We start from the raw sequence: 25,941 nt of genomic DNA on the forward strand, positions 1-25,941 counted from the left end.
AGGCTCCTACTTCAGAAAATTCTGAAGCCCCCCAGGCAGACAGGAAAGGAAAGCTGGTGCCCGGGAGACCAGCTGAGTTCTAGAACAAATCAGCTCCTGAATGCTGCAAACCCAGACATAACCAAGGTACCACTGTATTAAATAAATGGATACAGCTGCTTTTACAGATGTTGGTATTCTCAAGTTCCAGTGGGGTAGTACCATTAGTAAGGAATCATATAAGCACAACAGATTTGTTGTTGCATAAGCTTTCATGGACCAAAGCCCACATCACGTCATCGGTAGACAGAAAGACGCATCACCATAAAGGGTGAAAATAGCCCCAAAAGAGCAAGAAGTGTGGTCTGCGGCAATTATAAGAAAAGCTTAGCTGAATATAAAATAACCAAGCACAGTAACTGTACTGCTATTTAGGTGATTTTAGGTAATTTGTATGATTGGTTAATGAGTAGGAATGTTGGAGAAATTTGATGGATTAAGTGAACCTCCTTAATCCATGCTTTCCAAAACAAAACAAAGAACTGAAGCACATCTATCCTTTGAAATTCACACTTTTCTGAATTTTGCAGTGTAGTTCTCCAGTCAAATAATGTATATACTGTTAAGTTCTGGGCGAACATATCAGATGACACAGCGATTCTTCAAACAGCTCTTGTTTATTCAGAGGCCAGAACAGAACTGAACTGAAGAGCTCAGTCAGCTTGCTTATATAGAGCTTCAGAACAACGTAACTGTAGCAACTTTCTAAAACTATCCAATCACTGAACGTCACTTTCGATCCTTCATTTGCATAACTATCTACAGTATCCCCCTGCTGGCCCAGGGTGAGAACTTCAGTACATAACATATACAAATGCATTTACAATGGAAAGGTATGCATAAAAATGCATTTTAGTGAAAATAAACAAAATTTTAAAACAAAAATGCATTCTAATAGAGGAAATTGCTTTGCAAAAATGTATATATTGGGCAGAACCACGTATATCCATTAGGAGAAATTCGACTAAAATGCTGACAGATTTTCATGATGTGGAAATGTGGAGAACTGAAGATTGGAAAAATTCGAAATCAAAATCGACAGATTTGCCCATTTCTCCTAATGAGATACAATTCAAAGTATTCCTCAGGATAAACTTCAGTTATTGTACAACTATTACTTCATGTAATCTGGAGTCACAGATCTCTCATCATCAACTGTTTCTGCTTGTGTCCCAGTTTGTACAGCCACATTTGCTAGCAAGGAGAACACTCATGAAAGGTAGAAGGGCTGGGGGAAAAGGTATCATTTCCTTGTGGACGAGTACTTAACACCCTGGCAAGTTTCCCAGACAAGTAGGGATAATTTTTAGGCATTCCAGCTAATAAAACTCTGCAGTTTGCCAAAAGGTATGGTGTCAGCTTCGCTGCTGTAGATTTGTAATAAGAAACTTCACTTTTTCAGATATCAGAACAGTGCCTGACAATCTTGCAACTAATTCAGCAAGGCAGGATGTTTTTTGTACTGTGACTTTACCCAAGTCTCTTCCTAGTTCTTGTAGCACCAAACCACATCCTTGCTGTTGTTAAAACAGCCCTAATGTCTTGAACTTATAGAAAAGGGGATAGGTCTGTATTGGTTTTGAGGAACCTCTAACCTGGGCCTAATTAGACTTTCTATTTAAACCAGTATGATCTGTTGGCTTGAGCCTTCCTTTTTAAGCCAAGTACACACACATCCAATAATTATGCTACTATATTTGTTGGAAGATGCATGCACAAGGAAGAGTGCATTACAAATAGATGTTTTATGAGGAATTCTGAGCTGTATGTTTCTGTATTCAGTGGCCTATGACTAGTCAGTCTGGATGTGAGCTTTGCTTGAGTTTCAGGATTGTGGTGGAGACATCTCAAGGTAGTACTGGGAAGTTAACAAGCTTGCTGTTATTCTAGTTTCTCCACCTCTTATTTCCTACTCCCCTTTCAGGAGGAGCATGAAGAAATGGTGCCTATATGGGAAATGATGAGCTGAGTGCCCACTTTGGGCCATTGAGAACCATTTCCCATTTCCTATTTCAGAATCCATTTCTCGACAAAAATGCCATTGTACAGTAAACATCTTGAATATTTATAATAATGAATAGATACAGTTGACAGAAGATAAGAGAAATGTTAAGCACTTAATGCAGCCATTTAAGTCGTTTCTCCTTTCAATTTGCGCATTCCTTGTTTTATTTGCATCGCTTTGCAGGCTGGCAAGCCCACGCTGTGTACTTCAGTATGTCTGTTAAAACTGCTCATCAAATAATTAATGCTCCATATTTATGACCCATGTTTTCTTAGAACATCAAAAGAAAAAGTTTGTTAGCTTTGAGATATTTCTGTGTGGTGCCCCCATATATATTAGTGCAAGAATTAGGAAGCATTCAGAGAGGGCAGTCTACAATGCCCAATATACAGAGGGTCGTATTCTGTTTCCTTTACTCAACTGGCTCTGAGACTTGGTTCCATTCCTTTGTCGCAACAACCATGTACTCCGTAAATAGCATCTTTAGTTGAGCTACATTTGGCCAAACACTGACTTTACAGTATTCGGGGAACACAAATGCAGCTCACTTTGTTAGTGACCGCACTCCAAATTACTGGGTGTTTCTTATGTTTAACCTGAATGGGCTTTTATAATGCAAATGTCAGGGCACAGGAAGGTTAGAGGCAAGTAATAGTATAGTCTAGGGCAGGCATTTCCCAAGTCCAGGGGTCTGAAGAACCAGATGTGGATAACATAGCATTAGGTTGCCATGTGACCAAGTTCTTTCTTATAATTTACAAACCTCTATACTTCAATGTACTTAAGAAATCCCCTGAGGATGTAGAAATCACTCGTTTATTTTGGGGTGGCTCTTGAGTCAGAGAACTTGATAGATCTTACAAGTGGGCACAGAAATAATCCAGTACTACTTTCTAGGAATGACCACAAAGAACTGTAGCTAAAATAACATTGTGTTTTTGGTCCGCCCGTCATCAGCAATACAGTGGGAGGTACCTAAGCCAGGGCTTTTTCAGTTGTGGCACCCAAGATTTGGAACAATCCCCCAAGGGGCATCCAACTCTGTTTGATTTTTAGTATTATTGCAGAGCATTTTTTTTATTTTGAACATGTTTTATGCTTCTACAGTGGTACCTCGCAAGACGAAATTAATTCGTTCTGCGAGTTTTTTCATCTTGCGAATTTTTCGTCTTGCGAAGCACGGATGCACCCTGGTATTAACGGTTTTAAGAAAAAGGAAACAAACTCGCAAGACGTTTTCGTCTTGCGAAGCAAGCCCATAGGGAAATTCATCTTGCGAAGCAACTCAAAAAACAAAAAACTCTTTCGTCTTGCGAGTTTTTCGTCTTACGAGGCATTCGTCTTGCGAGGTACCACTGTATTGCCTTTTAGTTTCATTGTCCTCTCAGACTACGTTGACTGTTGTCATTCTTGTTTCCTTTTGTTAACTTACCAGTACTTTTTGTATGGTTTTATTCTTATTGTGAACCACCTTGAATATTTAATATCATCGTGGGATATAGATTTTAAAATAAAAAATCCAATGACCACAAAATTCCTGGTACCGAAATTACCTTTCTTTCTGTATACCATCTTTCCTTATTCCAAAATCACATTAGTTTCTATGGGAACTTATCATCACTTGGGGTCAGATCACAGTTTTGGATTTATTTGTGCAATCTACAAACTAGTGGTTTTTTTTTCTGGGGGTACGTAGGGGTATGCATACTCCTAAACATTTTGTGAATCTAAGTTTCGCCTCATTGAGGGGCATTATTTCAATATGAGGAGGAAAATGAGAGTACTTCTAAACATTTTTTAATAGAAAAAAAGCACTGGATACATGAACCAAAAAGAGAAGAAAGATTATGTCTGAACTACACATACAGTAAGCCAACAGCTCCCTCCATGAATGTGGTCCTACATACGTGAGCCTCATGTGGGTAAATAACTTGCTCAGTGCATAATCTTGCTTGGAGGAAGATCTGTAACAGGCCCTAAGAGGCTCAGGAATTTTAATCAGGTGCTTACAGTATATTCAAAAGTGGATGTCTCTAAAGTGCTTTTGACACTCAGTAAGGAGCCAGAAACTCCAAACCAAGTTCCTTGGGGCACTGAGTTATGCAAAATGTGTATTTGCAAACATTATTTAATGGTCTTAAGGTTTAATGTGGTTATTCACTTCTTTATAAATACATAGGTGATCTTAACGGCCTTCCCTTTTCCCCTGCACAGCAACATTGCTGACAGCAGTATGCTTGGGGACTATGCTTTTATGATAGGATTCCATAATACGTAGTTTCCCAATTGTTATTTTGAGTTGGCATTGAGTACAGCAGGTTGCAGAACAGAAGACAGTTGAGCAGAGTCAGGACAGTAGATTCTGGTGCTAGCAGCGAGACTTTCTAAGGAACCCTTACAGTAGGCGTTAATCCTTCAAAAGGGAAAGGAAGCTTTGAAACTAGGAAGGGTGGAGTTTTAAGTGGAAGAGTTATGTTGTAGTTAAAAGGGATAGGGGCAAAGAAACTTCACTTTGCACAGAGAATCAAATATGATTTTTTGCTTTTCTGCTAGAAGTAAGGATTTGTCACTTTTAAGAGACAATTTTCTCAACCCACAGGTTTTTCACCCGTGCCACAGTGCTGTGGTTTTAGTTCTTGTCTGTGCTCTATCTTCTAACATGCAGCTTTTATACAATTGAAATAATATCTGATCAATCTAGTAAAGGGTCACTCCAGGTCTGTTATGGAAAAGGAAAAGGAAGCAAAGGAGAGAAAACAGGGAAACAGACCTGGTGAACTACAGGAGGGGTTAGTGAGTATAGGGAGGGGCAAGAAAGAGCAGAAAACACAACAGGACCAAGAATGCACAGTCAAAATGCTCCAACTAGAGTTGTTGACCAGCCTGCCTACAGGTAGTGGTTCTTCTTTCTATGGGAATGGCTGGGAAATTAGACCCAAAGCAAGCATGGAAGTTAAGTGGTCTCACCTGAGGTTGTGTTCCAAGGAACAGCGGGGTGAGCAGTCCTGGTTGCTGATACAGTCTGCTCTTTGCCTTTTGAACCTGTGTTTTGTAAAATGTACAACCATCTGGAGCCATACAAGAACTGGAAATCTTCGTTCCCTTTTGCCGCCATGATGTGTTGCAGATATCATTTATCTGCCCAGCATCTCATTGTCATCATTTGACGCCGTCTTTTACTAAACATGCCTAACATAACCCTTTTTGAGGGTAAGTTCATGCTTGTATTTGTGTGAAGGTACCTTTTTTACTTTAGCAAAAGTTACACTGCTAAATATAAAGGAGGGGTTTATTATTTTTTATTTGTCTCCAAAAAGTATTTGAACATGGTCAATAAATGCAATATGCTATCCACTTCATTGTAGACTGAAATGGCAGTGGTGTGCATCTATTGTTTCAGTAGCGTACAGCAATATTGTGGTGCACATGAAATGCAGCTCCTTTAGATCATGAGTCAATGGCAAACACAGTTCATTAGTTCTGTAACTTGCTCAGGTTGCGCCTCCATTATTAACTAAAATGAAGCTGTATTTGACTTGATTGTTTCTCTCCCTATATTCTTGTCTATGCATGTGAGTTCATTCTTAATGGAAAACACTAAAAGGTTTGCTTATAGTAATTGAGCTCAATTAAATTTTTTAACACTTCTAAAGTATCTAGACATTAATGATAAGATTGGAAAACAAGCACCTTACTAAGCCTTAGCCTAGGATCCCTCCTGTGAGTTTGAGACGGGTCTTCACTTCTAACCCATGAGCCACCTATAACCTGAATCACAAACCAAGTAAAAAATCCATACAGTAAAAACGAACTTAAGTCAAATACACTTATTTCTGGTGAATATTATTTTGTTTGTTTTTTAAAAAGCATAAGCTGGAAAAAATGGGTTAATAACTACCGGTATATTCACATTAAATATATATTTTAATCTCATAACAGTAGCTGTCAGCAAAAGAAATGGCTACAGATAATGAGATATAAACAGTGAAGGAAATAATTTAAAAGAAACTAGTTAAGACACTAGAGAGCAATATCAAAAATTTAATATTGGCAAGCGTGTCTATAGTTTTCAGATGGACAGCTGTAATAATTTACTTTTTTAAGGGAGTCACTCTGGTTTGGATTAAGAGAAGTGACAGAGGAATTGTCTACCTAATACCTCTTTTATAACTAAAGGACACACATCTTTTGAATCTGACACTGTATTATTTGTCTCAAAACAATCTTGAGCACCATAGCATTTCATCAAAAAATTGTTAGTCTTTGCCTGGCATTGTATATGTGCATTACTTTCATAAGTTTTTAATTTTAAAGTTGTGTCTTTGACACTATATCTTACAAATCCAAAGTGGAGTTCCTAAGACGGTTGGATGGTGCCTTCTCTATGACGTCTTCCGGCAACTTATACAGCCAAGCTTGTGCCAAATATATTGTTCTGCATCCCTTTGGACCACTTCAAGAGGGCCTTATCTGTGCAGCCCAGGACCTCCATATGCACTTCCCAGGCTTGCACCCCAGGGAGGTCACTTTGGTGTTGCTAAAACAACAGTTTCACTACATGCTCAGAGGCACACTCCATTGTCTCTTGAGACAGATGGATACCTACAACAATTTTACACTTTGAATTCAGAATCTTCCACAAAATTGTGTTTTAATGTTAAACATTCTTCTTGGAAACCTCCTCTCAGGAATTGCATCCGCAGGTCAATGTCCTTTGCCCTTTATACATAACTCAGTGCAAAATAGATTCTGAGAGCTTGGTGTAAATTCCCCAGATAGCTGTTCTAATTAGGTCATAGCCTTTCCCACCACCTCTTCATCTATTTTTCACTTAGAGCAAAGAAATTCTAAGCAAAAACTAATCCTTACATAGTCTCTAAGCCAACATTACAACAGTCTTTAAGCAGAGAATCTTGATTCCATTGTTATTCTAACACATTGTGATGTGTATGTACTCTCTGGTACTATCACAATAAGGCGCAATAACTTTTCACCCGAATGTCATAACTGAAGTTGATTAAATCTCAGTTACGGGAATTTTTGTCAATAGTTTCAGAAGCAAATGTACTCAAGAGCAACAACATTCATTGGCCTGAATGGGCGGGTCTGAGCTTTAATGTAGCAGTGATTTCAGCAAGTAATAAACAACTGTTGGACAGAGGCAGAATGGTGCCCTTGGTGATTTGTTGCACCTTTGTGGGGGCAGGGGACTGGTGATAGAGGGAACAGAACCATGGAAAAATAGTTAAATGTGCCAGGTACTTAGTTCAAACACCAAGTTGTTGCTCAGTGCACAATATCTATTTAAGGGAATGTTGCTTTAGTGGTTCTCGCATGAGGTAGTATTTCAATATCTCTCTTCCATCTCAACATTCAAGCCTTTTGAAAAGTGAAATTCCCTATAAACTTTTATTGATCAAATGGTGAATTTTTTGGGTATGGCTGGAATTATATTGGGAGTCTACAGAGACAACATGCAAAGTTTATTATTGTCTTGACTCTCTGTTCTTGGTTCTTTCAGTCATTGGTCTGATGAGTCAAAGTTCAATAAAGTCAGACTTTGAAAGTCTAAATCAGGGGTCTGCAACCCACGGCTCCGGAGCCGCATGTGGCTCTTTTACACCTTTGCTGCGGCTCCGGGGCGGATACTAGCGAGGGGAGGAGGTGCATTGTGCGTCCCGACACTCCCCACTGTGGCGGGCGCTGTACTGGCTGTGACGTCGCATGGGGGCGGTGCATGCGTTAGTCACGCACTGTCCCGACGTCACCTTCCCGCCCGCCCGCTACATTGTAAGGGGCATGTACGCTGATCACTGTTTTGAAGGGGAGTGAAGAACACACACACAAAAAAAAGGTAACTTGTTAATTTAACGTTTATTTCTATGAGGAGGATTAATTCTGAGGGGTCAAACAAAGAAATAATAAAAAAGTGACAAAAAAAGTTATTTTTGTAATGACAAGTTTTGCGGCTCTTCGGAAACGGGTCCAAGTGGCTCTTTTTGTCTTAAAGGTTGCAGACCCCTGGTCTAAATGGTAATCAGCTATTACAAATTCAAGTAGCAGTAATTTTTGACTGTAAGAATTCAGTATTCAAATATTTATATCCATGTTTTGATAATCAAATGCTGACACAAATTATTTAAAACTAGCCCAGGTATCACTCTCTGTATATGTTTATTTGTATTGGAATGTGAGAATCAGAAAACGTTAAACCAGAGTTACCGTATTGGCCTGAATATAAGCCTCGCTTTTCCCCCAAATTCCAACCATGAAAAGTTAAAGTTCGGCTTACATTCGCAACCTTAGGGTATGCAGCCAGGAGTGCGGTGAAGTGGGCCCGCCTCATTCATAGTTCCCCGTCCTTTCCCCCAAGCCGGGAAGGGAGAGAGTGAGGAAGGGGAAAGGCCAATGGCAATACAGCACGGCTCCCCCCCCCCTGCCCCCCAGTATGCAGCCAGGAGCAGCAAGAAATGGAACGGCTTGCTTATATTTGGGTATTTTTTCTTTCTCTCTCCCCCCCCCCACAATTTTAAAGGTGTGGCTTATATTTGGGTATGGCTTATATCTGGGGCAATGCGGTATTTAATTTTATTAGTTCCTGCGGTTTTCTAATTTTTCCAAAAATGCATTTGCCTACATCTATGTAGATAACATAGTTTATAGTTTTGAAATAATATATTAATAAACATGTTGTGCATAACACATTAAAAACATACCTTATTTCTCATAAATGAAAACACATTTATTTCTCATTCTATAATGAACAAGTGTTCTATTGCATTTTTCTGAAAAAAATGGGCAATTATTCCATGCTGCTAAAACTTCACTAATTATCCTCCCCCGATCTAATATAATAAAACAACTTTAAAACAGAAAATTTCCCCACACTTGATTTTATAATTATTGCAGTAGATACTCCAGTCTAACAATTTTGCTGCTAGATTTTTTTTTTTTAAAAAAAGATCCTTCAATCCTGTACATAGTTTTCTCAGAGTAAGTCTTATTGAAGCCTGTAGTTCTTTCTTTGGAGTTGAGTGTACCCCAGCCCCTTATAATTATTGGAGTTTTGATTTTAGGGTGGAGTGGTTTTTGTTTGTTTGCATTACACTTCAAATAACCTTATTCCTGTGACTGTGATTTAAATAGGTATTTAAATAGTGTTAGTACTCCAGAATGAGCTGCTCCTTCTTTTCAATAACAGTGATGTCACACAGTGTCAGGGACTGACTGGATGATGAGGAGTGGTGGGAGGCACCAGCCAGGGAACCCCCAAGGGAACCCCCAGAGGGGGAAGGTTGAAAGCCCAGGAATTGGTGAAGGGACACCAATGAGAGGTCAAAAGGAGAAGAGTGGGAGGAGCTGTTAGATGCTGAAGGGGCACCAGGGTTTAGTGAGGAGGAAGAGCCTTTAACAGGCAGAAGTTCGAATTCAGAGGCTGAAGCTGGTGAGGCAAGAGGCTGCAGAAGGGTCCAAGGAGATTCCCTTTCCTGCAGTGACCAATTCCCCTCCCTGCTTGTCTCCAAGGATGCACAGAATGATGCGTAGGGATGTACAGAGATTAGAAGTGCCCAGACACAGTCTGAGGCTGCTTGGGAAACATCCGGCAGATGAGCCTTAGAAAGAGTTGAAGGCAGGGACCATCAGTCCTGGCAACTGCTCTATAGGGGCAAGGCTTACTGGGCAGAGTTGCTGATTGCATGCTGTTTCTTTGAATAAAGAGTTAACATCTCTGGCAAACTCTCATTCTTGCTTGCTGACCTGCATCTGACTCCAGCCCTGACACATAGTGAAATCTGATTGGCTATGCTATGACATCACTGACTACATTATGGCATCACTTTCTAGGAAGAATATCTTGATGGGCATAAAATGGTGTAGGAAGTTGATAAGGGCTGTGAATTGATGGGGTGGGGGAGGCAACTTTAAACCAAATCACACTAACTCATGCCAACTCATTTCTTTTGGAATCCCAAAGACACTTGGAGATATGTATTTGTGGAGAGTCCTTCCTAATTTTTCTTTTTTGCAGATGTATTTTAATATTCTGCTGGAAGCTGCCCAGAGTGGCTGGGAAACCCAGCCAGATGAGCGGGGCACAAAGAAATCATCATGATCATCATCAATTATGTGCTGTGTCCTCCATGGGAGTATTAAAAACTACAACACATAGCCTAACCCTTAATAAGGATTTCCTTGCTTTTATGAATACTGTAAACATATTTCCACAATAACCAGTTCAAAATATCAGTTAGTCCATCTAACTGAGAAATTACAAGCTCCCTGATTCTCGCAACAATATAGAACTCCAGATCTATTGGTTTGTGGCTCAGTCCTGACACAACAGTAGAATGTTGTGACTGCTCCTGCTAGGAGAGAATTTCATCTGAGCTTCCTGTTTTGTTTCTCATAAAATGAGATAAATTGGTGTGTTCAAAATATGGGCACATTGTCATTGGTGTTCCTGCTTTAGCCTAGCTAACAGAAGTGCTAATTAGTGCTGACTGTGGTGAAAACATTTAGTGATGTTGAAGGGCACTGCTTTGCTCTGAGCTCAAGCATAGCCACCAGTTTGTATCCCTTGCACCAGGCCATTTTTTCCCTGCCATAAGATGCTAGCATTTTGTCATTAGTGACCTGCCCCGTGCATGAATAAATCAGTAGGTAGGAGAAGACAAGTCCATTAGCACCCTCCCTTCCTCAAGACATTCTGCCAAGAAGCAACAGTAATTTATCCTTTTAATACAGAGTAAAAATTCAGTGGCCAACCATTGTTGAGCTCCCACTTCCCCTTGTGAGAGTGCATATAAACAACGTTGTGCTAGATGGCATCATGAAAATACATAAGTTGTTAGAACTGTGCTAGGTTGGCTGTCCAGGCTTTCCTTTTTGCATCATGTAGAGCACCAGTTGTACACTGTACAACACTACTCTCTTCTGAGTAATAGGAGTCCTGTTCAATATGATTAGTCTTGTAATTATCTTTCCCTCTATTCACTAGTCTGAAAAACAGGGTATAAATCTTATTTTTGTCATCTGGAGTTTTTAAGCTTTACACAGTATAGCTGGTGATTGTTTATGCTTTGATTATATTGTTAGGGCTAGGTGGATCTGGGAATCTCAGATGCCCTTCCATTGGGTGCAACTTGTAAGTTTCACTGGGCTGTTGTTATTCTGTTCATATGAAAGTTCTGCTATATGTGAAGAAGAGCACGTATGATCATTGCTATTAGCTTTTCATGCACAAGAAAGCCCATGTGTTAAGTGTTATCTGTGTAGGTGTCATTGCTGCTGCATGTGCAACTTAAATGTTTCAGAAGTCTGTGGGTAGTACAGAAGTCTGCAGGAAGTTCAGATAAAAGAGGAACTTTCAGCTATGCACAAGAGATTAACCAAATCCCCCTTTTATCACTTTGAGTTACAGGTTGAGTGATTGTGGCATTGAAGCATGGTGACCAAATGTTTAGGCTGCTTGATTGAGTATCTAATGGTCACTTCTCGCTTAGCAGGGGCACACCTTGGTAATATAGTAGCCTCAGCGAGGCAAAAAATTGACACACACACCCAACAGCCCTCACCTTCCCAAAGCCAGGTAAGAGAGGCACCAGGCTTCAGGAAGGTGGTGTGAGGCTCTGGCAGGGTCCTAGAGCCCCCACACCTCCTTCCCAAAGCCCAGTGCTTACTGGGAAGACAGGAAGATGCCTCTTGGCCCCTGTTTCCTGTGCAGAGGAACCATTTGCATTGCCCTAAATCTGCATCTGCACTTAGGTAGATAACTATTGGTATGTTGGGTGCTGTGAAGACAACAAACTGTAGAAGCAGTCATCAAGTTAGAAAGTTAAATTTCAGTGCTGATAAGTGCCAAGTGATGTTCATGGCAAAATACTCCTTAGTATATTCACAAAATGATGGATTCTTAATGAACTACTGATACTTAAAAGCCAGTTTACACATGTATTTACATCACAATGTGCCATTACTTGATAAGCACTTAATGAGTCACAGTGAATAATGTCTGCAAAAAAGCACTGGTGGTGTGATATGAGCACCTCTTGTTTCTCAGTCTTCATATGCTGACCATGCTTGTGTGAAACATGCCTCAGATTAATTTCGGGACTGCTTTGTTGGCCTTACACAGTGGTGCAATCTGAGTTGTAGGGGGCACAAACCCGGAATTGTTTGCATAATGGTTGTTAGGATTCTCCCTTAATCACCACTGCAAGATAGGCCTTGATTTTCGGTGACACACAGTTTGCTTCCATTTGGCAGATCTGCTTCTGTAGTTATCTGCTGTCTTGTATATATCTTCCTTATCTTGGTATACATTGTTTTTGTCTTCCCTCCCACATTGCCAATGGAAAAAAAACCTGTATGCTTCTCAATATAAATTCAGTGCCAAGTAAAACACACTGCAAATAAGCCACCTGTATTCCTACTAAATAGCTGCCAGCTGTTCAGCATCCCTATGCATGGCAAATCTAATGCTAATGGAATTTTTTTTTGTTTTTATTTTTTTGTTTTAAAAGCTATAATGTCTGGCAGAATGTTTTCTAGTGGATTCAACATTCATATTACCCATGACACTAAGCTGCATGGAGTAAAATGGCCTTTGGGCAGATGCTCCATAGCCCTTCTGATCTTAAATCCTTGTTTTGGCTCTTGTGGAAAAGCTCTGTGCTACAGTTTTTAGGATAGTGAACTCCTTTGTTACTGAAAGCCCCATGAAGGACATGAAAATACTCTACCATATTTGGAAGAGCTGCTTCCAACTGATGTTTTTCTCTTCTTTTCCAGTGTCTGCATTCATTACTTTCTATCACTTTTTCTCTAAAGAAAGATGTCTCCAATGCTGGTTGAGACAAACCAGTTTCCAGTTTTCCGGAGCGAATAGGATGTACAATGACCGCTCCCCGCTTAAAACGGGGGGCGCCCTTTGCGTGGACGCATGCAGCCCCTAGACCTGGAGCGGCTCCAACAGCATAGGCTAGGCTATGCCTTCCCTTAGGTGGGATACCTGGAGGTCTCCGCCTACCTCAGTCAGTTGTCCAATCCCACCTGGGGGAAAGAGTTGCCAAGGAGACCAGGCCAGGTAGGGGAGGGATTACCTGCCCACACAAAGGAGGGAGGATCTTACCTGGGAATTCTCACTTGGCTCCAGAGCTTCTCCCACCCTACCCACCCTCAGTCAATGTCTTATGTTGCAGGTTAATTTTCCTCACAGGTTTTGCAAGTTAATTTTCTTCACAGGTATGCGGGCGCTGCTACGTTAAGGTCGCTGTTAAAGGGCCGGAAAGGAATTTCCCTGCATTGGCAGGTTTCGCCTTTCCCGTAGCAAAACGTCACAACTTTGGCAGTATCAGGCCTTGGGCGGAATCCTTTTGTCCATCTTCCTCTTTGCGGCGGCGATACCAGGGTTCCCCGTTAAAGGGGTTTCTGAAGGGAGGCTTTGACCGTACGCCGGAAGGTCGTCATTGCTCTCCCCTGCGGCGGCGGCGTTACAGGGGCGGCTATCTCTGCTTGAACATATGTTCTCCAGAGCCGGCCCATCCCCCCCCACACACTGGATAACCCTGATGCTCCCTAGGTCCCCAGCTGGAGACTGGGGAGGGAGAACACCCAATGCCTGAGCCAAGGTCTACCCACATTTGAAATTTAATAAAGTTGTGGCCAATTTAATCCCATAGCACGTTGTCTTGAGTCGTTATTCCACATGACGGGGGGACCGCGCAGGATCTGGGGACTCCGCCTGTCCACGCAAACATATTTGTGGTATGAGTTATAGCATATGGAAACACAGGAGAAGCAACTGGTTGAAATAATATGAGGATTACACATGCTTTCCTACGTGTTGAAGAATAGGAAGATGCGTTTGAAATCCTGCTAAATTTATTTAATAAATTTGTAGTCCACCATTCTGCCAGGATCCAAGAGGAACATCACCTGGTGACCTCTAGTTTTTCTGAATGACTCATCCCATAATACCTGACCATTAGCTATGCTGATGGGAGTTGTAGCCCACAACATTCAGATGGCACCACATTGATGTACCCCTACTTTAAGGGCTAATTATCATAAAGAGATAGCTGAGCATACAAATGACAAATGGGATTCTGTTCTTCTGGTGTGGAACCTAGCGTAAGAAAACACAGGAGAAACTCTTTTCCTCCAGGGAGTTCCTAATGGCTCCACAGTTTTCTGGGAATCCCTGATTCAAGTTTAAGCCCTGCTTATTGGAGGGTTCCTGCAATAAAAATGGTGATTGGCAATAAAAAAATGAATGGGGTGTGTGGAAAAAAATGGGGAGGGTGGGAGAGTTGAGGAGACAAGGGTAATAATGGGAGGGGGGGAGAGAAGGTTTTGAGCCAAATAAGGGTGTGTGTGTGTATGGAGAAAGTAAAGAAATGTGAAGTGTGGAAGAAAATGAGACCAAGGAGGCAGAATTGCATGAAAGAAATATTCAGGGATTAGAAAGGATGCAATGCAAACATCTGAATTGAAGGGATGGGAGGGGTAAACTTAAGTGTGAAATGAAGAAAGGGTGAAGAGTGGAAGGAAGAGGAAAAAGAGAAGCATAAAGAGAAGAGGAAAATCTGAAGAACTTGTCTTAAGCAGGCACTGGGGAGTATCTGTCGGTTTTCTTTTTTAAAAAAATAAATAAAACCCCAAACTACATTTGAAATCCCCACTGTTCTCATTATCTCAAAGTAAAAAAGAAAGATAGATAATTGGGTTAGACAGAGTGTAGGGGCAGAAATACTAGTAGAGAATGAAATCTCCATATCCAAGAGAATGCAAGATGAAGTAGAGGCTAGATCCTTTGAATACCCTGGAGCACTCAGCAAAAACTTACGTCTGTCCTCTTGAGCAGTCTGGGTGCCAGTTGCCAGGTACATCCTTTCTGGTGCTATTGGGTGCCCCTCGATTTTTGTAGCGATTCTAATAACAGTTTTGTAGCAACCAGAGCATCTCTACTCATTCAGGAGCTTTCCAAGCCATGTATCCATTTGTTCCACATAATCAGAAGTAGCACAAATGGAGTGATTATGCTGCTTCTGAAGATCCTGATTTGTCTTCCTGTTGGCAGTGAAAATTTGGGGAGGGGAAAAATTATGCACACACAGTACCTCTAACTTGATTCTGCACTTGGAAGATCATGTATTTTAATCACAAGGGAAGCACAGATTATGGAAAACGTTTGAGCTGAGTAAAATAGAGTGGGTGTGAAATATCCCTATGGAAACAAGATATTTTAAGGTTGGGGTTCATTATGAAGATCAACCTTTAAATGATGACTTCAGCAATTATACAGCGTGTGAAGGCATAATGACTGACAGATGTCAAAGAAACATTGTCTGGGTCAGGTGGCAGAGAAGGAGGCTGCTGCTATGCTGGCAGAACTGTATTAGTATTAGGTAGCATTAGTCCACAAGTGAGACATTATAGATGGTGAGTTCAGGAACTGGAGAGGTGTTGATGGGCACTGGGATGCTTACAGCAGAAGAGAGAAACTTGAGGGCCAAAGGGGCTCATGCTCACAGTTGTGTCGAAGGAGAAAATTCACTGAAAGGTGGACCTGTCTAAAGGGAAATGAGTGAGAATGGCAGCTGACAAGGGCTAGCATTCTTGCTCACAGAGATTATTTATACAAGGTGTTTCTTGAAAAGAAGAAGAAGAGTTTGGACTTGATATCCCCCCTTTCACTCCGCTTAAGGAGTCTCAAAGCGGCTAACATTCTCCTTTCCCTTCCTCCCCCACAACAAACACTCTGTGAGGTGAGTGGGGCTGAGAGACTTCAGAGAAGCGTGACTGGCCCAAGGTCACCCAGCAGCTGCATGTGGAGGAGCAGGGAATCAAACCCAGTTCATCAGATTACGAGTCCACCGCTCTTAACCACTACACCACATTGGCTCTCTTATTCAGTTGTGTCACAGGCTTAAGTACAATTATGCTTCAATGTTTTGCTGTAGGGAAAGAAGGGGAGGCACATGTTGTTGTTTTTTTAAAAAATATTGTTTGTATTTATAGATACTTCTTGATATGACTTCAGGCTATTTTTTCATACTATGACTTGAAGCTAACTTATTCTAGCCATGCACCAGCCATGTTCATATGTCATGGTAAGCCATGGGTGATTGCTTACTGTTACTGTGAATGAGCAGCAAATTCTTGTATCTTTCTGGTTTTGTTCCACCCTTCCTCAAGCCAGGAGTGGCAAGCCTTGTGACATGTGAACAACAATGGCAAACCACGGCTTGTTGGCTTAACGGTTGTGGTTTGTTTGGGAGAAACAAACCACAAGTGCTGATTTACATGTCACAAGAAGCCAAAGTTCATGGCTTGTTGCTCATGGCTCAAGGAAGGGTACAGCAAAACAGGACTGCTCTGGTATCATGCACTGGCCTGCTGCTAGTTCATGCATGCTGTTTGCAGTAAGCCATGGTAATTGCCCGGTTATTGCAATGGCTGCCCAGTTTTGACTTCCATTCCCCCACCCCTTCTCTTTTGTTTTCTCAAGTATTTGAAAGGAATGGCTCTATACAGACAGCCACAAATTTAAACAATCTTCAATTCTTCTGATCCGGCGTATGCTTCACTCTTCCATTGAAAGCAGTAGGACTTAACCATTTTTAACTTTGCAACAATCATGCCTGTGGGAAGTAAGATGAAATATGTACATACTTTTTTAAAGGGTGGGCATCATGGCAGGGTTCTTTAGGATCAGAGTTGCCCTTAATGTTTATTTGTCTTTGACTTTCTTTTGTTCATTTCTACCAATCTCTCCCTTGTCTCCGTTTCTGGTGTTCAATCCTGTGATGATGCATGTGGAAAAATACTAAACAGGAAAAGTGGAATTTAAAATTCTGGCTCTCGTGAAATAAGAACTACTTTCTGAAGTGTACAAAGTTTGAAGATTAGAAGGTACCCAGTGCTATACCTCCTGATAGTATACATTACGAGATTTTACCACAGAGAGTACATAAGCTTGAATTATAACTATTCCCCTTGGTCATTGTTGCAAAGTGGTCGTGAGGAACTCAATTCGGAGACCATGCTTATCTGTTGACAGGTTGTAAATGCATAAATAAAGAGAGTGTATGTGTATGCACACATGCATGTTCACATGCTTGTAGTAGGTTTTCACAGGAGCTTTCCTCACTGCATAATCATATGCAAATATTTTAGGATCAAAGGTAAGTCAAAGAAAAGTGGCACTAAGACAGCTCAGCTAGCAGCCTAACTACATGACAGACCCACAGGCAACTTCTGAGCTGTCAGCTTCACTGCCTGTGGAGCTCACTGTAGAGCCAGATGCTGCTGCTGGAAGAATATTCTCCGCAGCGTGGCATCTGGGCTCTGTGATGGCCTTGTGGATCACATGTCAGAACTGGAGACGGGCACAAAGGAAAATAGGCTTTGCCTTGTATTAATAATAATTAAAAATAAATTGGCAAGCCAATTTCAAAGTCAGTTTCCACCTGCCACTGTTTAGGAGCTACAGGGTATTAGAAAGGCCAACCCCTGCAGCTTGGTGTGTGCACGCACGCACGCACGCACGCACGCACACACACACATTTATATTCCTTGCTGATTGCAATGACTTCTTTCAGCTATGTGAAAATCATGTGCACATGTATCTCTCTGCACACATGGGGAAGTATGCAGACAGATTTGCCCCCCCCCCCAAATTTGGCTACAATGCAGAGGGGAATGTAAACATAGAGTGGCTTTAGGTAAGCGAGGCACAGGAAATTAAGATGTGATAGCCTTTACTTGCAGTTTTGTAATATGCTGAGGCACTGGATTTACATGGCTTTTCTTTTAACATATTGATTTATTTTTTAATTATGAATCCATACACATCAAAACATACTCATATATTCTGGTTTTTTCCTGCGTTGCTCTCATGTAGTTATTGCCAGGAAAGCCTACATGTTTTATGTAGCTTGCAACCCACAGCAAAAGCCATACATATGTGTGGAATACTCATGTTTGTTTGCTTTTTTAAAAAAAAATATTCTAAGGAATAATTCAGTAGATTTCTGGTTAAGTTGGAGACACTATACTTAATCATTTGAAGTGCTCACAAAACTATAATACCGTGCTGAGATGGAGGTGAATAATTAGCAGAATCATGTGCTATAGCTGTTGTTTTTCTTCTCTTCTTGGGTATGGTTCTTGAGTGGGTAGACATAGACCAGATCCAGGTGCTATTGGAGTAAACTGATTTTCTAGATACATTTCAATCAGGGTTTAGGCCCTGTTTTGGCACAGAAACTGCTTCGGTTGCCCTGTATGATTACCTCTGTTAATTCTCCTTGACCTCTCAGCCACTTTCAGTACCATCGACCATGGTATCCCTCTGGAATGGCTTTTGAGTTGGAGGTGGGTGGCACTGCTTTGTGGTGGTTCTGGTCATACTTGGATGGTTGTTTCCAGAGGAAGATGCTCTTTGGTCGTGTGGAGCCTTCAAAGTGGGGTTCCTCAGGGCTCAATTTTATCCCTCATGGTGTGTAACATCTACATGAAACCTCTTGAGTGGAGCCATCCAGAGTTTTGGAGTATATTGACAGAAATATGTTAATGACACACAGCTCTTATCCTTTACATCTGCAGATGCAGCAGTGGATTTGCTGGACCGTTGTCTTGCCTCAGTGATGGACTAGATGAGAGCCAATAAACTGAAGCTCAATCCAGATAAGACTGAGGCACTGTTAGTGGGTGGTTCCTTAGACAGGATGGATGGAAGGGTGCCTGCTCCTGATGGGAGGGTTGCACTCCCTCTGAAGGAGTGGGTATGTAGCTTGGAGGTGCTTCTGGGTCCATTTCTGTCACTTGAGGCTTAGGTATTCTCTATGGTGCAGAGTGCCTTCCATTAGCTTCAGCTAATGGAAACCAGTTTAGGCAGAAAACTAAACGTCAGGAATATATATTGCAACATGCTAGTTTTCTGTGTGAATGTATATATTTTTTTAAAAGCGAGAGACTATTTTAGCCATCTTGGATGCTTGTGCACTCTGAAATGGTCCAATTGTGCACTCTGAAATGGTCCATCCTGCACACGATGATAATACTGTTCATAGAGCTCAGCAATAACCTGAATTGAAAATACATTACACTGGTACCTCGGGATGCGAACGGGATCCGTTCTGGAGCCCCGTTCGCATCCTGAACGCAATGTAAGCTGCGATGGCGCACGTGTGCGGGTAGCATTTTGTTGCTTCCGCGCATGCACATGACGTCATTTTGAGTGTCTGTGCATGCGCGAGCGGCAAAACCCGGAAGTAATGCACGCTGTTACTTCAGGATGCCGCGGAGTGCAACTCAAACACGCTCAACCCGAAGCACATTCAACCTGAGGTATGACTGTATTTCTTATGGATGGACACTAAAACAAAACAGACTTTAATGTATGTAGGTGGAGTCTAGAAACACCCCTCCCCCTGCCCTGTCTTTTTTAATTTAAAAGGTAGAGAAAGATAAAACATGCACAAAATGTATTATTTCTCATACTGTGCTCAGTAGTGGCCTGTACTCTCATTTACTTTTAGATTTCCTTCCTTGCCTAAACCAACAGCTCAGGGCAAGTTACAATATTAAGAATACACTATCCCAACAGGGGCTGACAAGGAATTTTCTCAAGTTAGGATTTTCTTTCTTTTGTGCAAAAGGCAAACTACATCTAAATATTTATTTTATTTGTAGTATGCATGGCTTGCCTTTTCCGTTAAAAATATATAACAAGCCGAAACTTTTACAAAACCCAAAGGCCCAGCCCTCAAATCTCTGTATGTACCTCTTTGAGAAGCATAGTCTACATTTTGCTTGAATTTGCAATGCTGCATGAATACCTATCTAAAGTTATTTTTTGCCTGTATCTAGGTCTATGCTGATGTATCTGTCAGAATGGAGGAGTTAATTTATGAAGAATGGAAGCATGCATGTATTTTCAGCAAAGAGCTGTGCAGTGTAATGTATTAAACTGAGAAGCATGGAAAAGTGATGGTCTGTGTCCAAGCAATTTGGGAGAAATTTGCCTGTTTTTTTTTATATATATAAACTGATAGGGATACTGGTAAACATTGAATAATGCTTATCCCCTGCTGCTGTATCTAGGCAAAGGTGATCATTGTAAATCATTGCAGCTTCTGCCAGGATATGTATACTGCAGCTGGTCTGCCTGCCTAGCGAAGATCACATGGAAACTTGCAAGAGGGGAAAAAAAAGAGTCACATTAGTTACAGTTAGATCAGTCCTTGTGCTCTGGGATGTTGGTTCTACACAGTCCCACTGAACCCATCAAATGTCATCCTGCACCATCTGTTCCAGAGATACCACTTTCCCATTCTCAAAAAAGGAACTGCCTGGTCGTCATTGCTATGCACCTCAGCTTTTAAATAACTGAGCATGTTATAATTACATTGCAACGGTGATGTGACATCCCTTTGGGAAAGAAGGGGGTTGTGCTGACATGATGTTTATAATGGATGATTACCCAGTTTGGGGTGGGTAGTGGTTTCGACCCATAGCATCCGATCTCCATTGTGCGGCCGACCATTGTAAATCACCAGGTCGGTCTCAAGGTACTATGGGGGTTCCTGCCACCCCCCTTTTGAATTCAGCCAATCCAGGTGGGTGGCTTTGGGAGCAGATCTGACTGCGGCAGTTTTCACTCTGATCATAAAAGGTGGCAGCTGCTTTCCTCAGCATCCATTTGGCTGTGTTGTGAAGAGGTGAAGCAAAAGGAGCTTCACAATGCAATCTTATGTATGGGATGAAAGTTCCACTGTGTAAAACACCAAGGGTGTCCTTTTTGTGTCATAACTCAATAGCAAAAATATGTAATGATTCCAGAAATGTTGTTCATTATGCGGGAGAAGCTAGGGTTGGAAGTCTTCAGTATGTAGTAGAATAGGGCCACAAAGAGAAAACCTGCAGTCTGAAGCAAAACATAGTTTTTGGTCTTCCGCTTGTACCTCTTCCAATTGCTATCAATATATTGAAATACACAGAATATCAACATAATAAATGTGTGCTTCATAAAGTTTAGTATGGAGTATTTAACTGTGGTGAATTCATTAATAACATTGAATTTCAATTCATTGGGCAAACCTATTTTAATAGTATGCAAAACGAATATCTTTCAACATCAGGAAATTACAAATCATTGAAGTTACTATAAACATTATTTACAGTTAAAAAATTTAGGAACAGGAATTTTCAAATGCTTGCATTAGTTCAAACAAAGCCCTTTATTACAATAATTAATGAATCATGTAATACTTAAACTGGTAGGCCACCTGAATGACTTCTTCCTTGCTTTCATTTTGGTGAACATTGATTAAATAATGAAAAGAGATTTGGCTAGCAAACCTATTTTCTTTTGAGAGCATAATAAGGTGGTTTAACCTTTCTTGCCCTGTGTAGATCTCAGGAAATCTTTTCTCACTTTTAGGTTACTAAAGGTACACTCAGCAGAATAAAGAATAAAGATGTTTTATTCTTGCTAGCTTTTAATGACTTAGAACTGATTGTCACCAACAGAATTACAATCAACTATATCTGCTTAGTTTTTTAAATTTGTATTTAATATTACTGAGGGTTTTATTGTATTCTTACAGGTGTATAAATATTCAAATAATTATGCACCTAAAATATTTACTTTACACACCTGAAGTATAGTTTCTTTCCTGTGACTAGATTTGCATTGCTGGATTGCTTAAAATGGGGCTTCCATCAAATTTACTTTCTACAAATGTACTGTATAGAATTTTAAAAATTGACCCAGGCTCAGTCACGCCATCATATGTGGTATAAGAGAAAGCAAAACTCAACATTACCAACATTTTATATGAATTTGTAGGAAAAGGGCTCTCTCTCTCTCTCGTATTCAGTGATTCTAGTAGCACACATTTTTCAAAGTTCAATTTCACTAGAAAGTTATTGCCCCTACATGATTTATTGTGATTCATCAGTTGGTTATCAAAATGAAAGGGGAAGAAACAAATAACCCAGGGATAAGAACCATTTATATTAATGCCTAGATTGCAAATATTTCAATAAGATTCATATAGTGTGTGTGTGTGTGTGTGTGTTTTTTTTTGTGGACTTAACTGTCCAGGGGTCCTTTACCTTTATGTGTGTGTGTGTGTGTGTGTGTGTGTGTGTGTGTCCCGTTCCAGACCTGGCTTGAAATACCAACTAAAGAAGTTATCAGTGAACACTGAGGTCCAGCGCTAAGGGCCTTCTGGTGGTTCCCTCACTGCGAGAAGCAAAGTTACAAGGGACCAGGCAGAGGGCCTTCTCAGTAGTGGTGCCCGCCCTGTGGAACATCCTCCCATCAGATGTCAAAGAAATAAACAACTATCTGACTTTTAGAAGACCCCCTTCAGAAGACATCTGAAGGCAGATTTGTTGAGGGAAGTTTTTAATGTTTGACGTTTTATTGTACAGTACTTTTAATATTCTGTTGGGAGCCACCCATAGTGGCTGGGGAAACCCAGCCAGATGGGTGGGATATAAATTAATTTATCATCATCATCATCATCATCATCATCAGATTACTGTTTTGTAAACGGGTTATCCATCAACTATGAGAAATCCAAAATTTTGGTCTTCAAGAAAAGGATATTCCCCTTGTAAATTGGTACTAATGACCATAATCTAGAGCAGACTAAATGCTTCTGGTAGCCTAGGGGGGCTGTTGTTTCACCACACAAAGCCCTGAAATTGCCACTGGCAGACTATCTGTCAGAAGGCAGAGATGAACAAACTTGCTATACTCTGTTTCTTCTTCACAAAGGGAGGTCACTATGTTCTATCAGTCATAAGAGTCTTTAACACGAAATCTGCTTCAAACGTCTGATACAATGGTCTATTTTCTAAGTTAAATGGGTTCTAAGCTAAGTTCCTTCGGTCCCTACTTCAGGTCCCAAACTGTGTCCCTAACTCAATTCCATTGTTGTAAACAGGTGAATGCCCATTCTCCACCAAAGTGTGGTGGGCTGCTTTGAAATACTGGCTAAAGATCTCAGTATTTGGCCTCGGGAAGGAATTACTTTTACATCTAACCAATGAGGAGTCTTCTCAGCTTATGGTTGTAAGCTATGGCCCGAAAAGCCTCTTCAGTTGGTCTTTCACCATCCTTTTTACATAATCTGGGCTATGAAATTGTCCTTAAATCCCTGAGGCAGAGGTTATGGGATATTTCACATGGCAATCTTCGCTCTAAATCCTATGTAACCTGTGGACCATTTGCATCTGAAATCCACTATGGCCATGATTTTTCAGTTACCATCACATTTCATGAGTCTGTCTGTACCTAACTATCGTCGATTATTCACCAAAGCTAGACTAAATGTATTTCCATCAGAAGTACTAAACAGCAGACTGTCTGGTATACCCTATGAAGCATATCCTACTACTCTGTGAGCAGTTCAAACAAGCCAGGGATCAATTAATTAAACCCCTATTGGTAAACTTAACTGGAAAATCTGAAACCTTCCACCTTAAGTACCTCCTTGGAGATATGTCAAATGGCCATGGCTGTTATGTACTGAAGTTCTCACCCTGGGCCAGCAGGGGGATACTGTAGATAGTTATGCAAATGAAGGATCAAAAGTGACGTTCAGTGATTGGATAGTTTGTATGCAAATGAAGGATCGAAAAGTGACGTTCAGTGATTGGATAGTTTTAGAAAATGGCAACAGTTACATTGTTCTGGAGCTCTATATAAGCAGGCTGACTGAGCTCCTCAGCTCAGTTTTTGTTGCAGCTTACAAATAAAGAGCTGCTTTGGAAGAATCGCTGTGTCGTCTGATATGTTCGCCCACAACTTAACAATGGCTATGTTCCTCTCGGAATTTTTATGAAACAGAAACCTACATGCTCTGGATAAAACATAGCGACCGTCTTGTTTCATTTTCCTTTTGAATTTTTTTTTGTGTGTGTAAGGGCACAGAATGCAGAAGAAACAAAACTGAAGGCAGGATTCTATATTTGTGTGTGTGTGTGAAACAAAAGAGAATGGCAGTGGCGGGGGGGGGCAAGGAGCTCTTTAATAAACTTGTGTAAGAGTCTATTTTAAATCATAGAACATAGCATACCACCTAGCACAAATTCAGTAAAGTAATTGTAAACGAATACCACCCTTGCCATCTCATTTTGCTTAAATGGGGCTTATGGTGACTATGATGCCAGCTGAGTTCAAAGAAGGATTGATTTAGTAAAATAGTGAGTTAGAGCCTGTAGTTGTAGTTGATGGCAAAACTCTATGAAGTTAAAAACAAGTTTGATATTAGAAAGACCTACTGCTCAGTATTCCCATCAATAGACTGTGACAACATATCCCCCCACCCATTATTTAGGTCTGTGCCATTGACAATTTGTTCTTTGGGGGGAAGAATAGAGGTGCTAGTAGTCATATTATTGTAACCCACCCTGGGAGCTTAGGGTGAAGGTGGACATTAAATTGTAATAATAATAATAAATTATATATTGATAAAAGTGCTGTGGATGCTAGCACATAATTGGCTGCCACAGGCATAAAAAATAGAATAAGACAGTTCTCTGTAATCGTGAGTACTGACACATAAAGTTGTTGGTATCCATCTGTCTCAAGAGAAAATGGAGTGCGCTTTCAGTGGTGAAATCAAACCACTGGAGAATCATAGCACCTGTTGTGGCTGCAGAGACTGGTGACTTGTAACTGCTGCCTCCTGCATTGTTTTTGCTGGTTAAAGAACAAAGGCACTGGATTCTGCAGTGGGTAAGGAGGACCAGCAAAAATCAGGTGTTCTATCCTGTACAAGCGGAAGTGTGATCTGCTATTTCAAAATCACCAGTAGATATATAGTAATTCAGTGTTTTGTTTTCAGGTTTTCAGCAAAGAGAAAGCTCCAGGCTGCGTGCAGAGTATTTAAACATTTTACCCCTCCCACCAAAATTGCAACATAACTTTTACCCCAGCAACCCAGTGAACCAATCACTGCCCCAGGCCATCTTTAGAGACCCTGCCTGGTAACAGAGGGGTGGCTCAGCAGACCCCACCGCAACACGTGCTCTCCATGAAGGAGAACACGCTTTGCATTATGTGTATGTATATGTGTGTGTATATATATATATATATATATATTTTCTTTCGTAGATTTTCACGGGTACAGGAATGCAGGTTTTGGTGTCCTCGGGTGTCTTCCCGTGTAAAAGTTGGGGTGTCTAGGCGACGTTTCGACGAGGTCTCACTCGTCATCTTCAGGCTGGTGTTTTCGGCTTCTTGTTACTGGAACAGAGCAGGATCTCAGTGTTTGAGTTCCTATAAATACTGTTGAGGGGGTGTGGTGTATAGCCTCCAATGTTCTGGGCAGAGAGGAAGTTCCCAGGCTAGTGTGCCTTTTCTGAAGAAAAGAAAAACTCTTCACAAAGTTCAAGAGGTCAAGACACAAAGACTTTAGCAACTAATCCACACCTAATGACCCACCTAAGTGGTACTCAGGATATCACTCAAGAAATCACTCAAGATATCCCTCAAGTAATTAAGGAACAAAAGAAGAAAAGGCACACTAGCCTGGGAACTTCCTCTCTGCCCAGAACATTGGAGGCTATACACCACACCCCCTCAACAGTATTTATAGGAACTCAAACACTGAGATCCTGCTCTGTTCCAGTAACAAGAAGCCGAAAGCACCAGCCTGAAGATGACGAGTGAGACCTCGTCGAAACGTCGCCTAGACACCCCAACTTTTACACGGGAAGACACCCGAGGACACCAAAACCTGCATTCCTGTACCCGTGAAAATCTACGAAAGCAAATATATATTGTGTTCTGCGAGAACACAAGAATGCCGTCAAAAAAAAAAAGAAGAAAAAACTTCCTCTCTTTTCCAACACATGAAAGAAACAGGACA

At 41.0% G+C, this 25,941-nt stretch overlaps 1 protein-coding gene and 1 long non-coding RNA gene across 17 annotated transcripts in view; both read left to right on the forward strand.

Moving 5' to 3' along the window:
- Window positions 1–25,941, forward strand: part of MYT1L (myelin transcription factor 1 like) — a 288,821-nt gene that overhangs the window by 54,982 nt on the left and 207,898 nt on the right. The gene's annotated exons all lie outside the window — the stretch shown is intronic.
- Window positions 15,384–20,038, forward strand: LOC309366209. The gene is made up of 3 exons (XR_014166575.1): window positions 15,384–15,487; window positions 16,889–16,960; window positions 19,922–20,038. It is a non-coding gene; the product is annotated as an uncharacterized lncRNA (long non-coding RNA).

Source organism: Podarcis melisellensis (genome assembly GCF_964234715.1).
Source record: "Podarcis melisellensis genome assembly, chromosome: 3".
NCBI lineage: Eukaryota > Metazoa > Chordata > Lepidosauria > Squamata > Lacertidae > Podarcis > Podarcis melisellensis.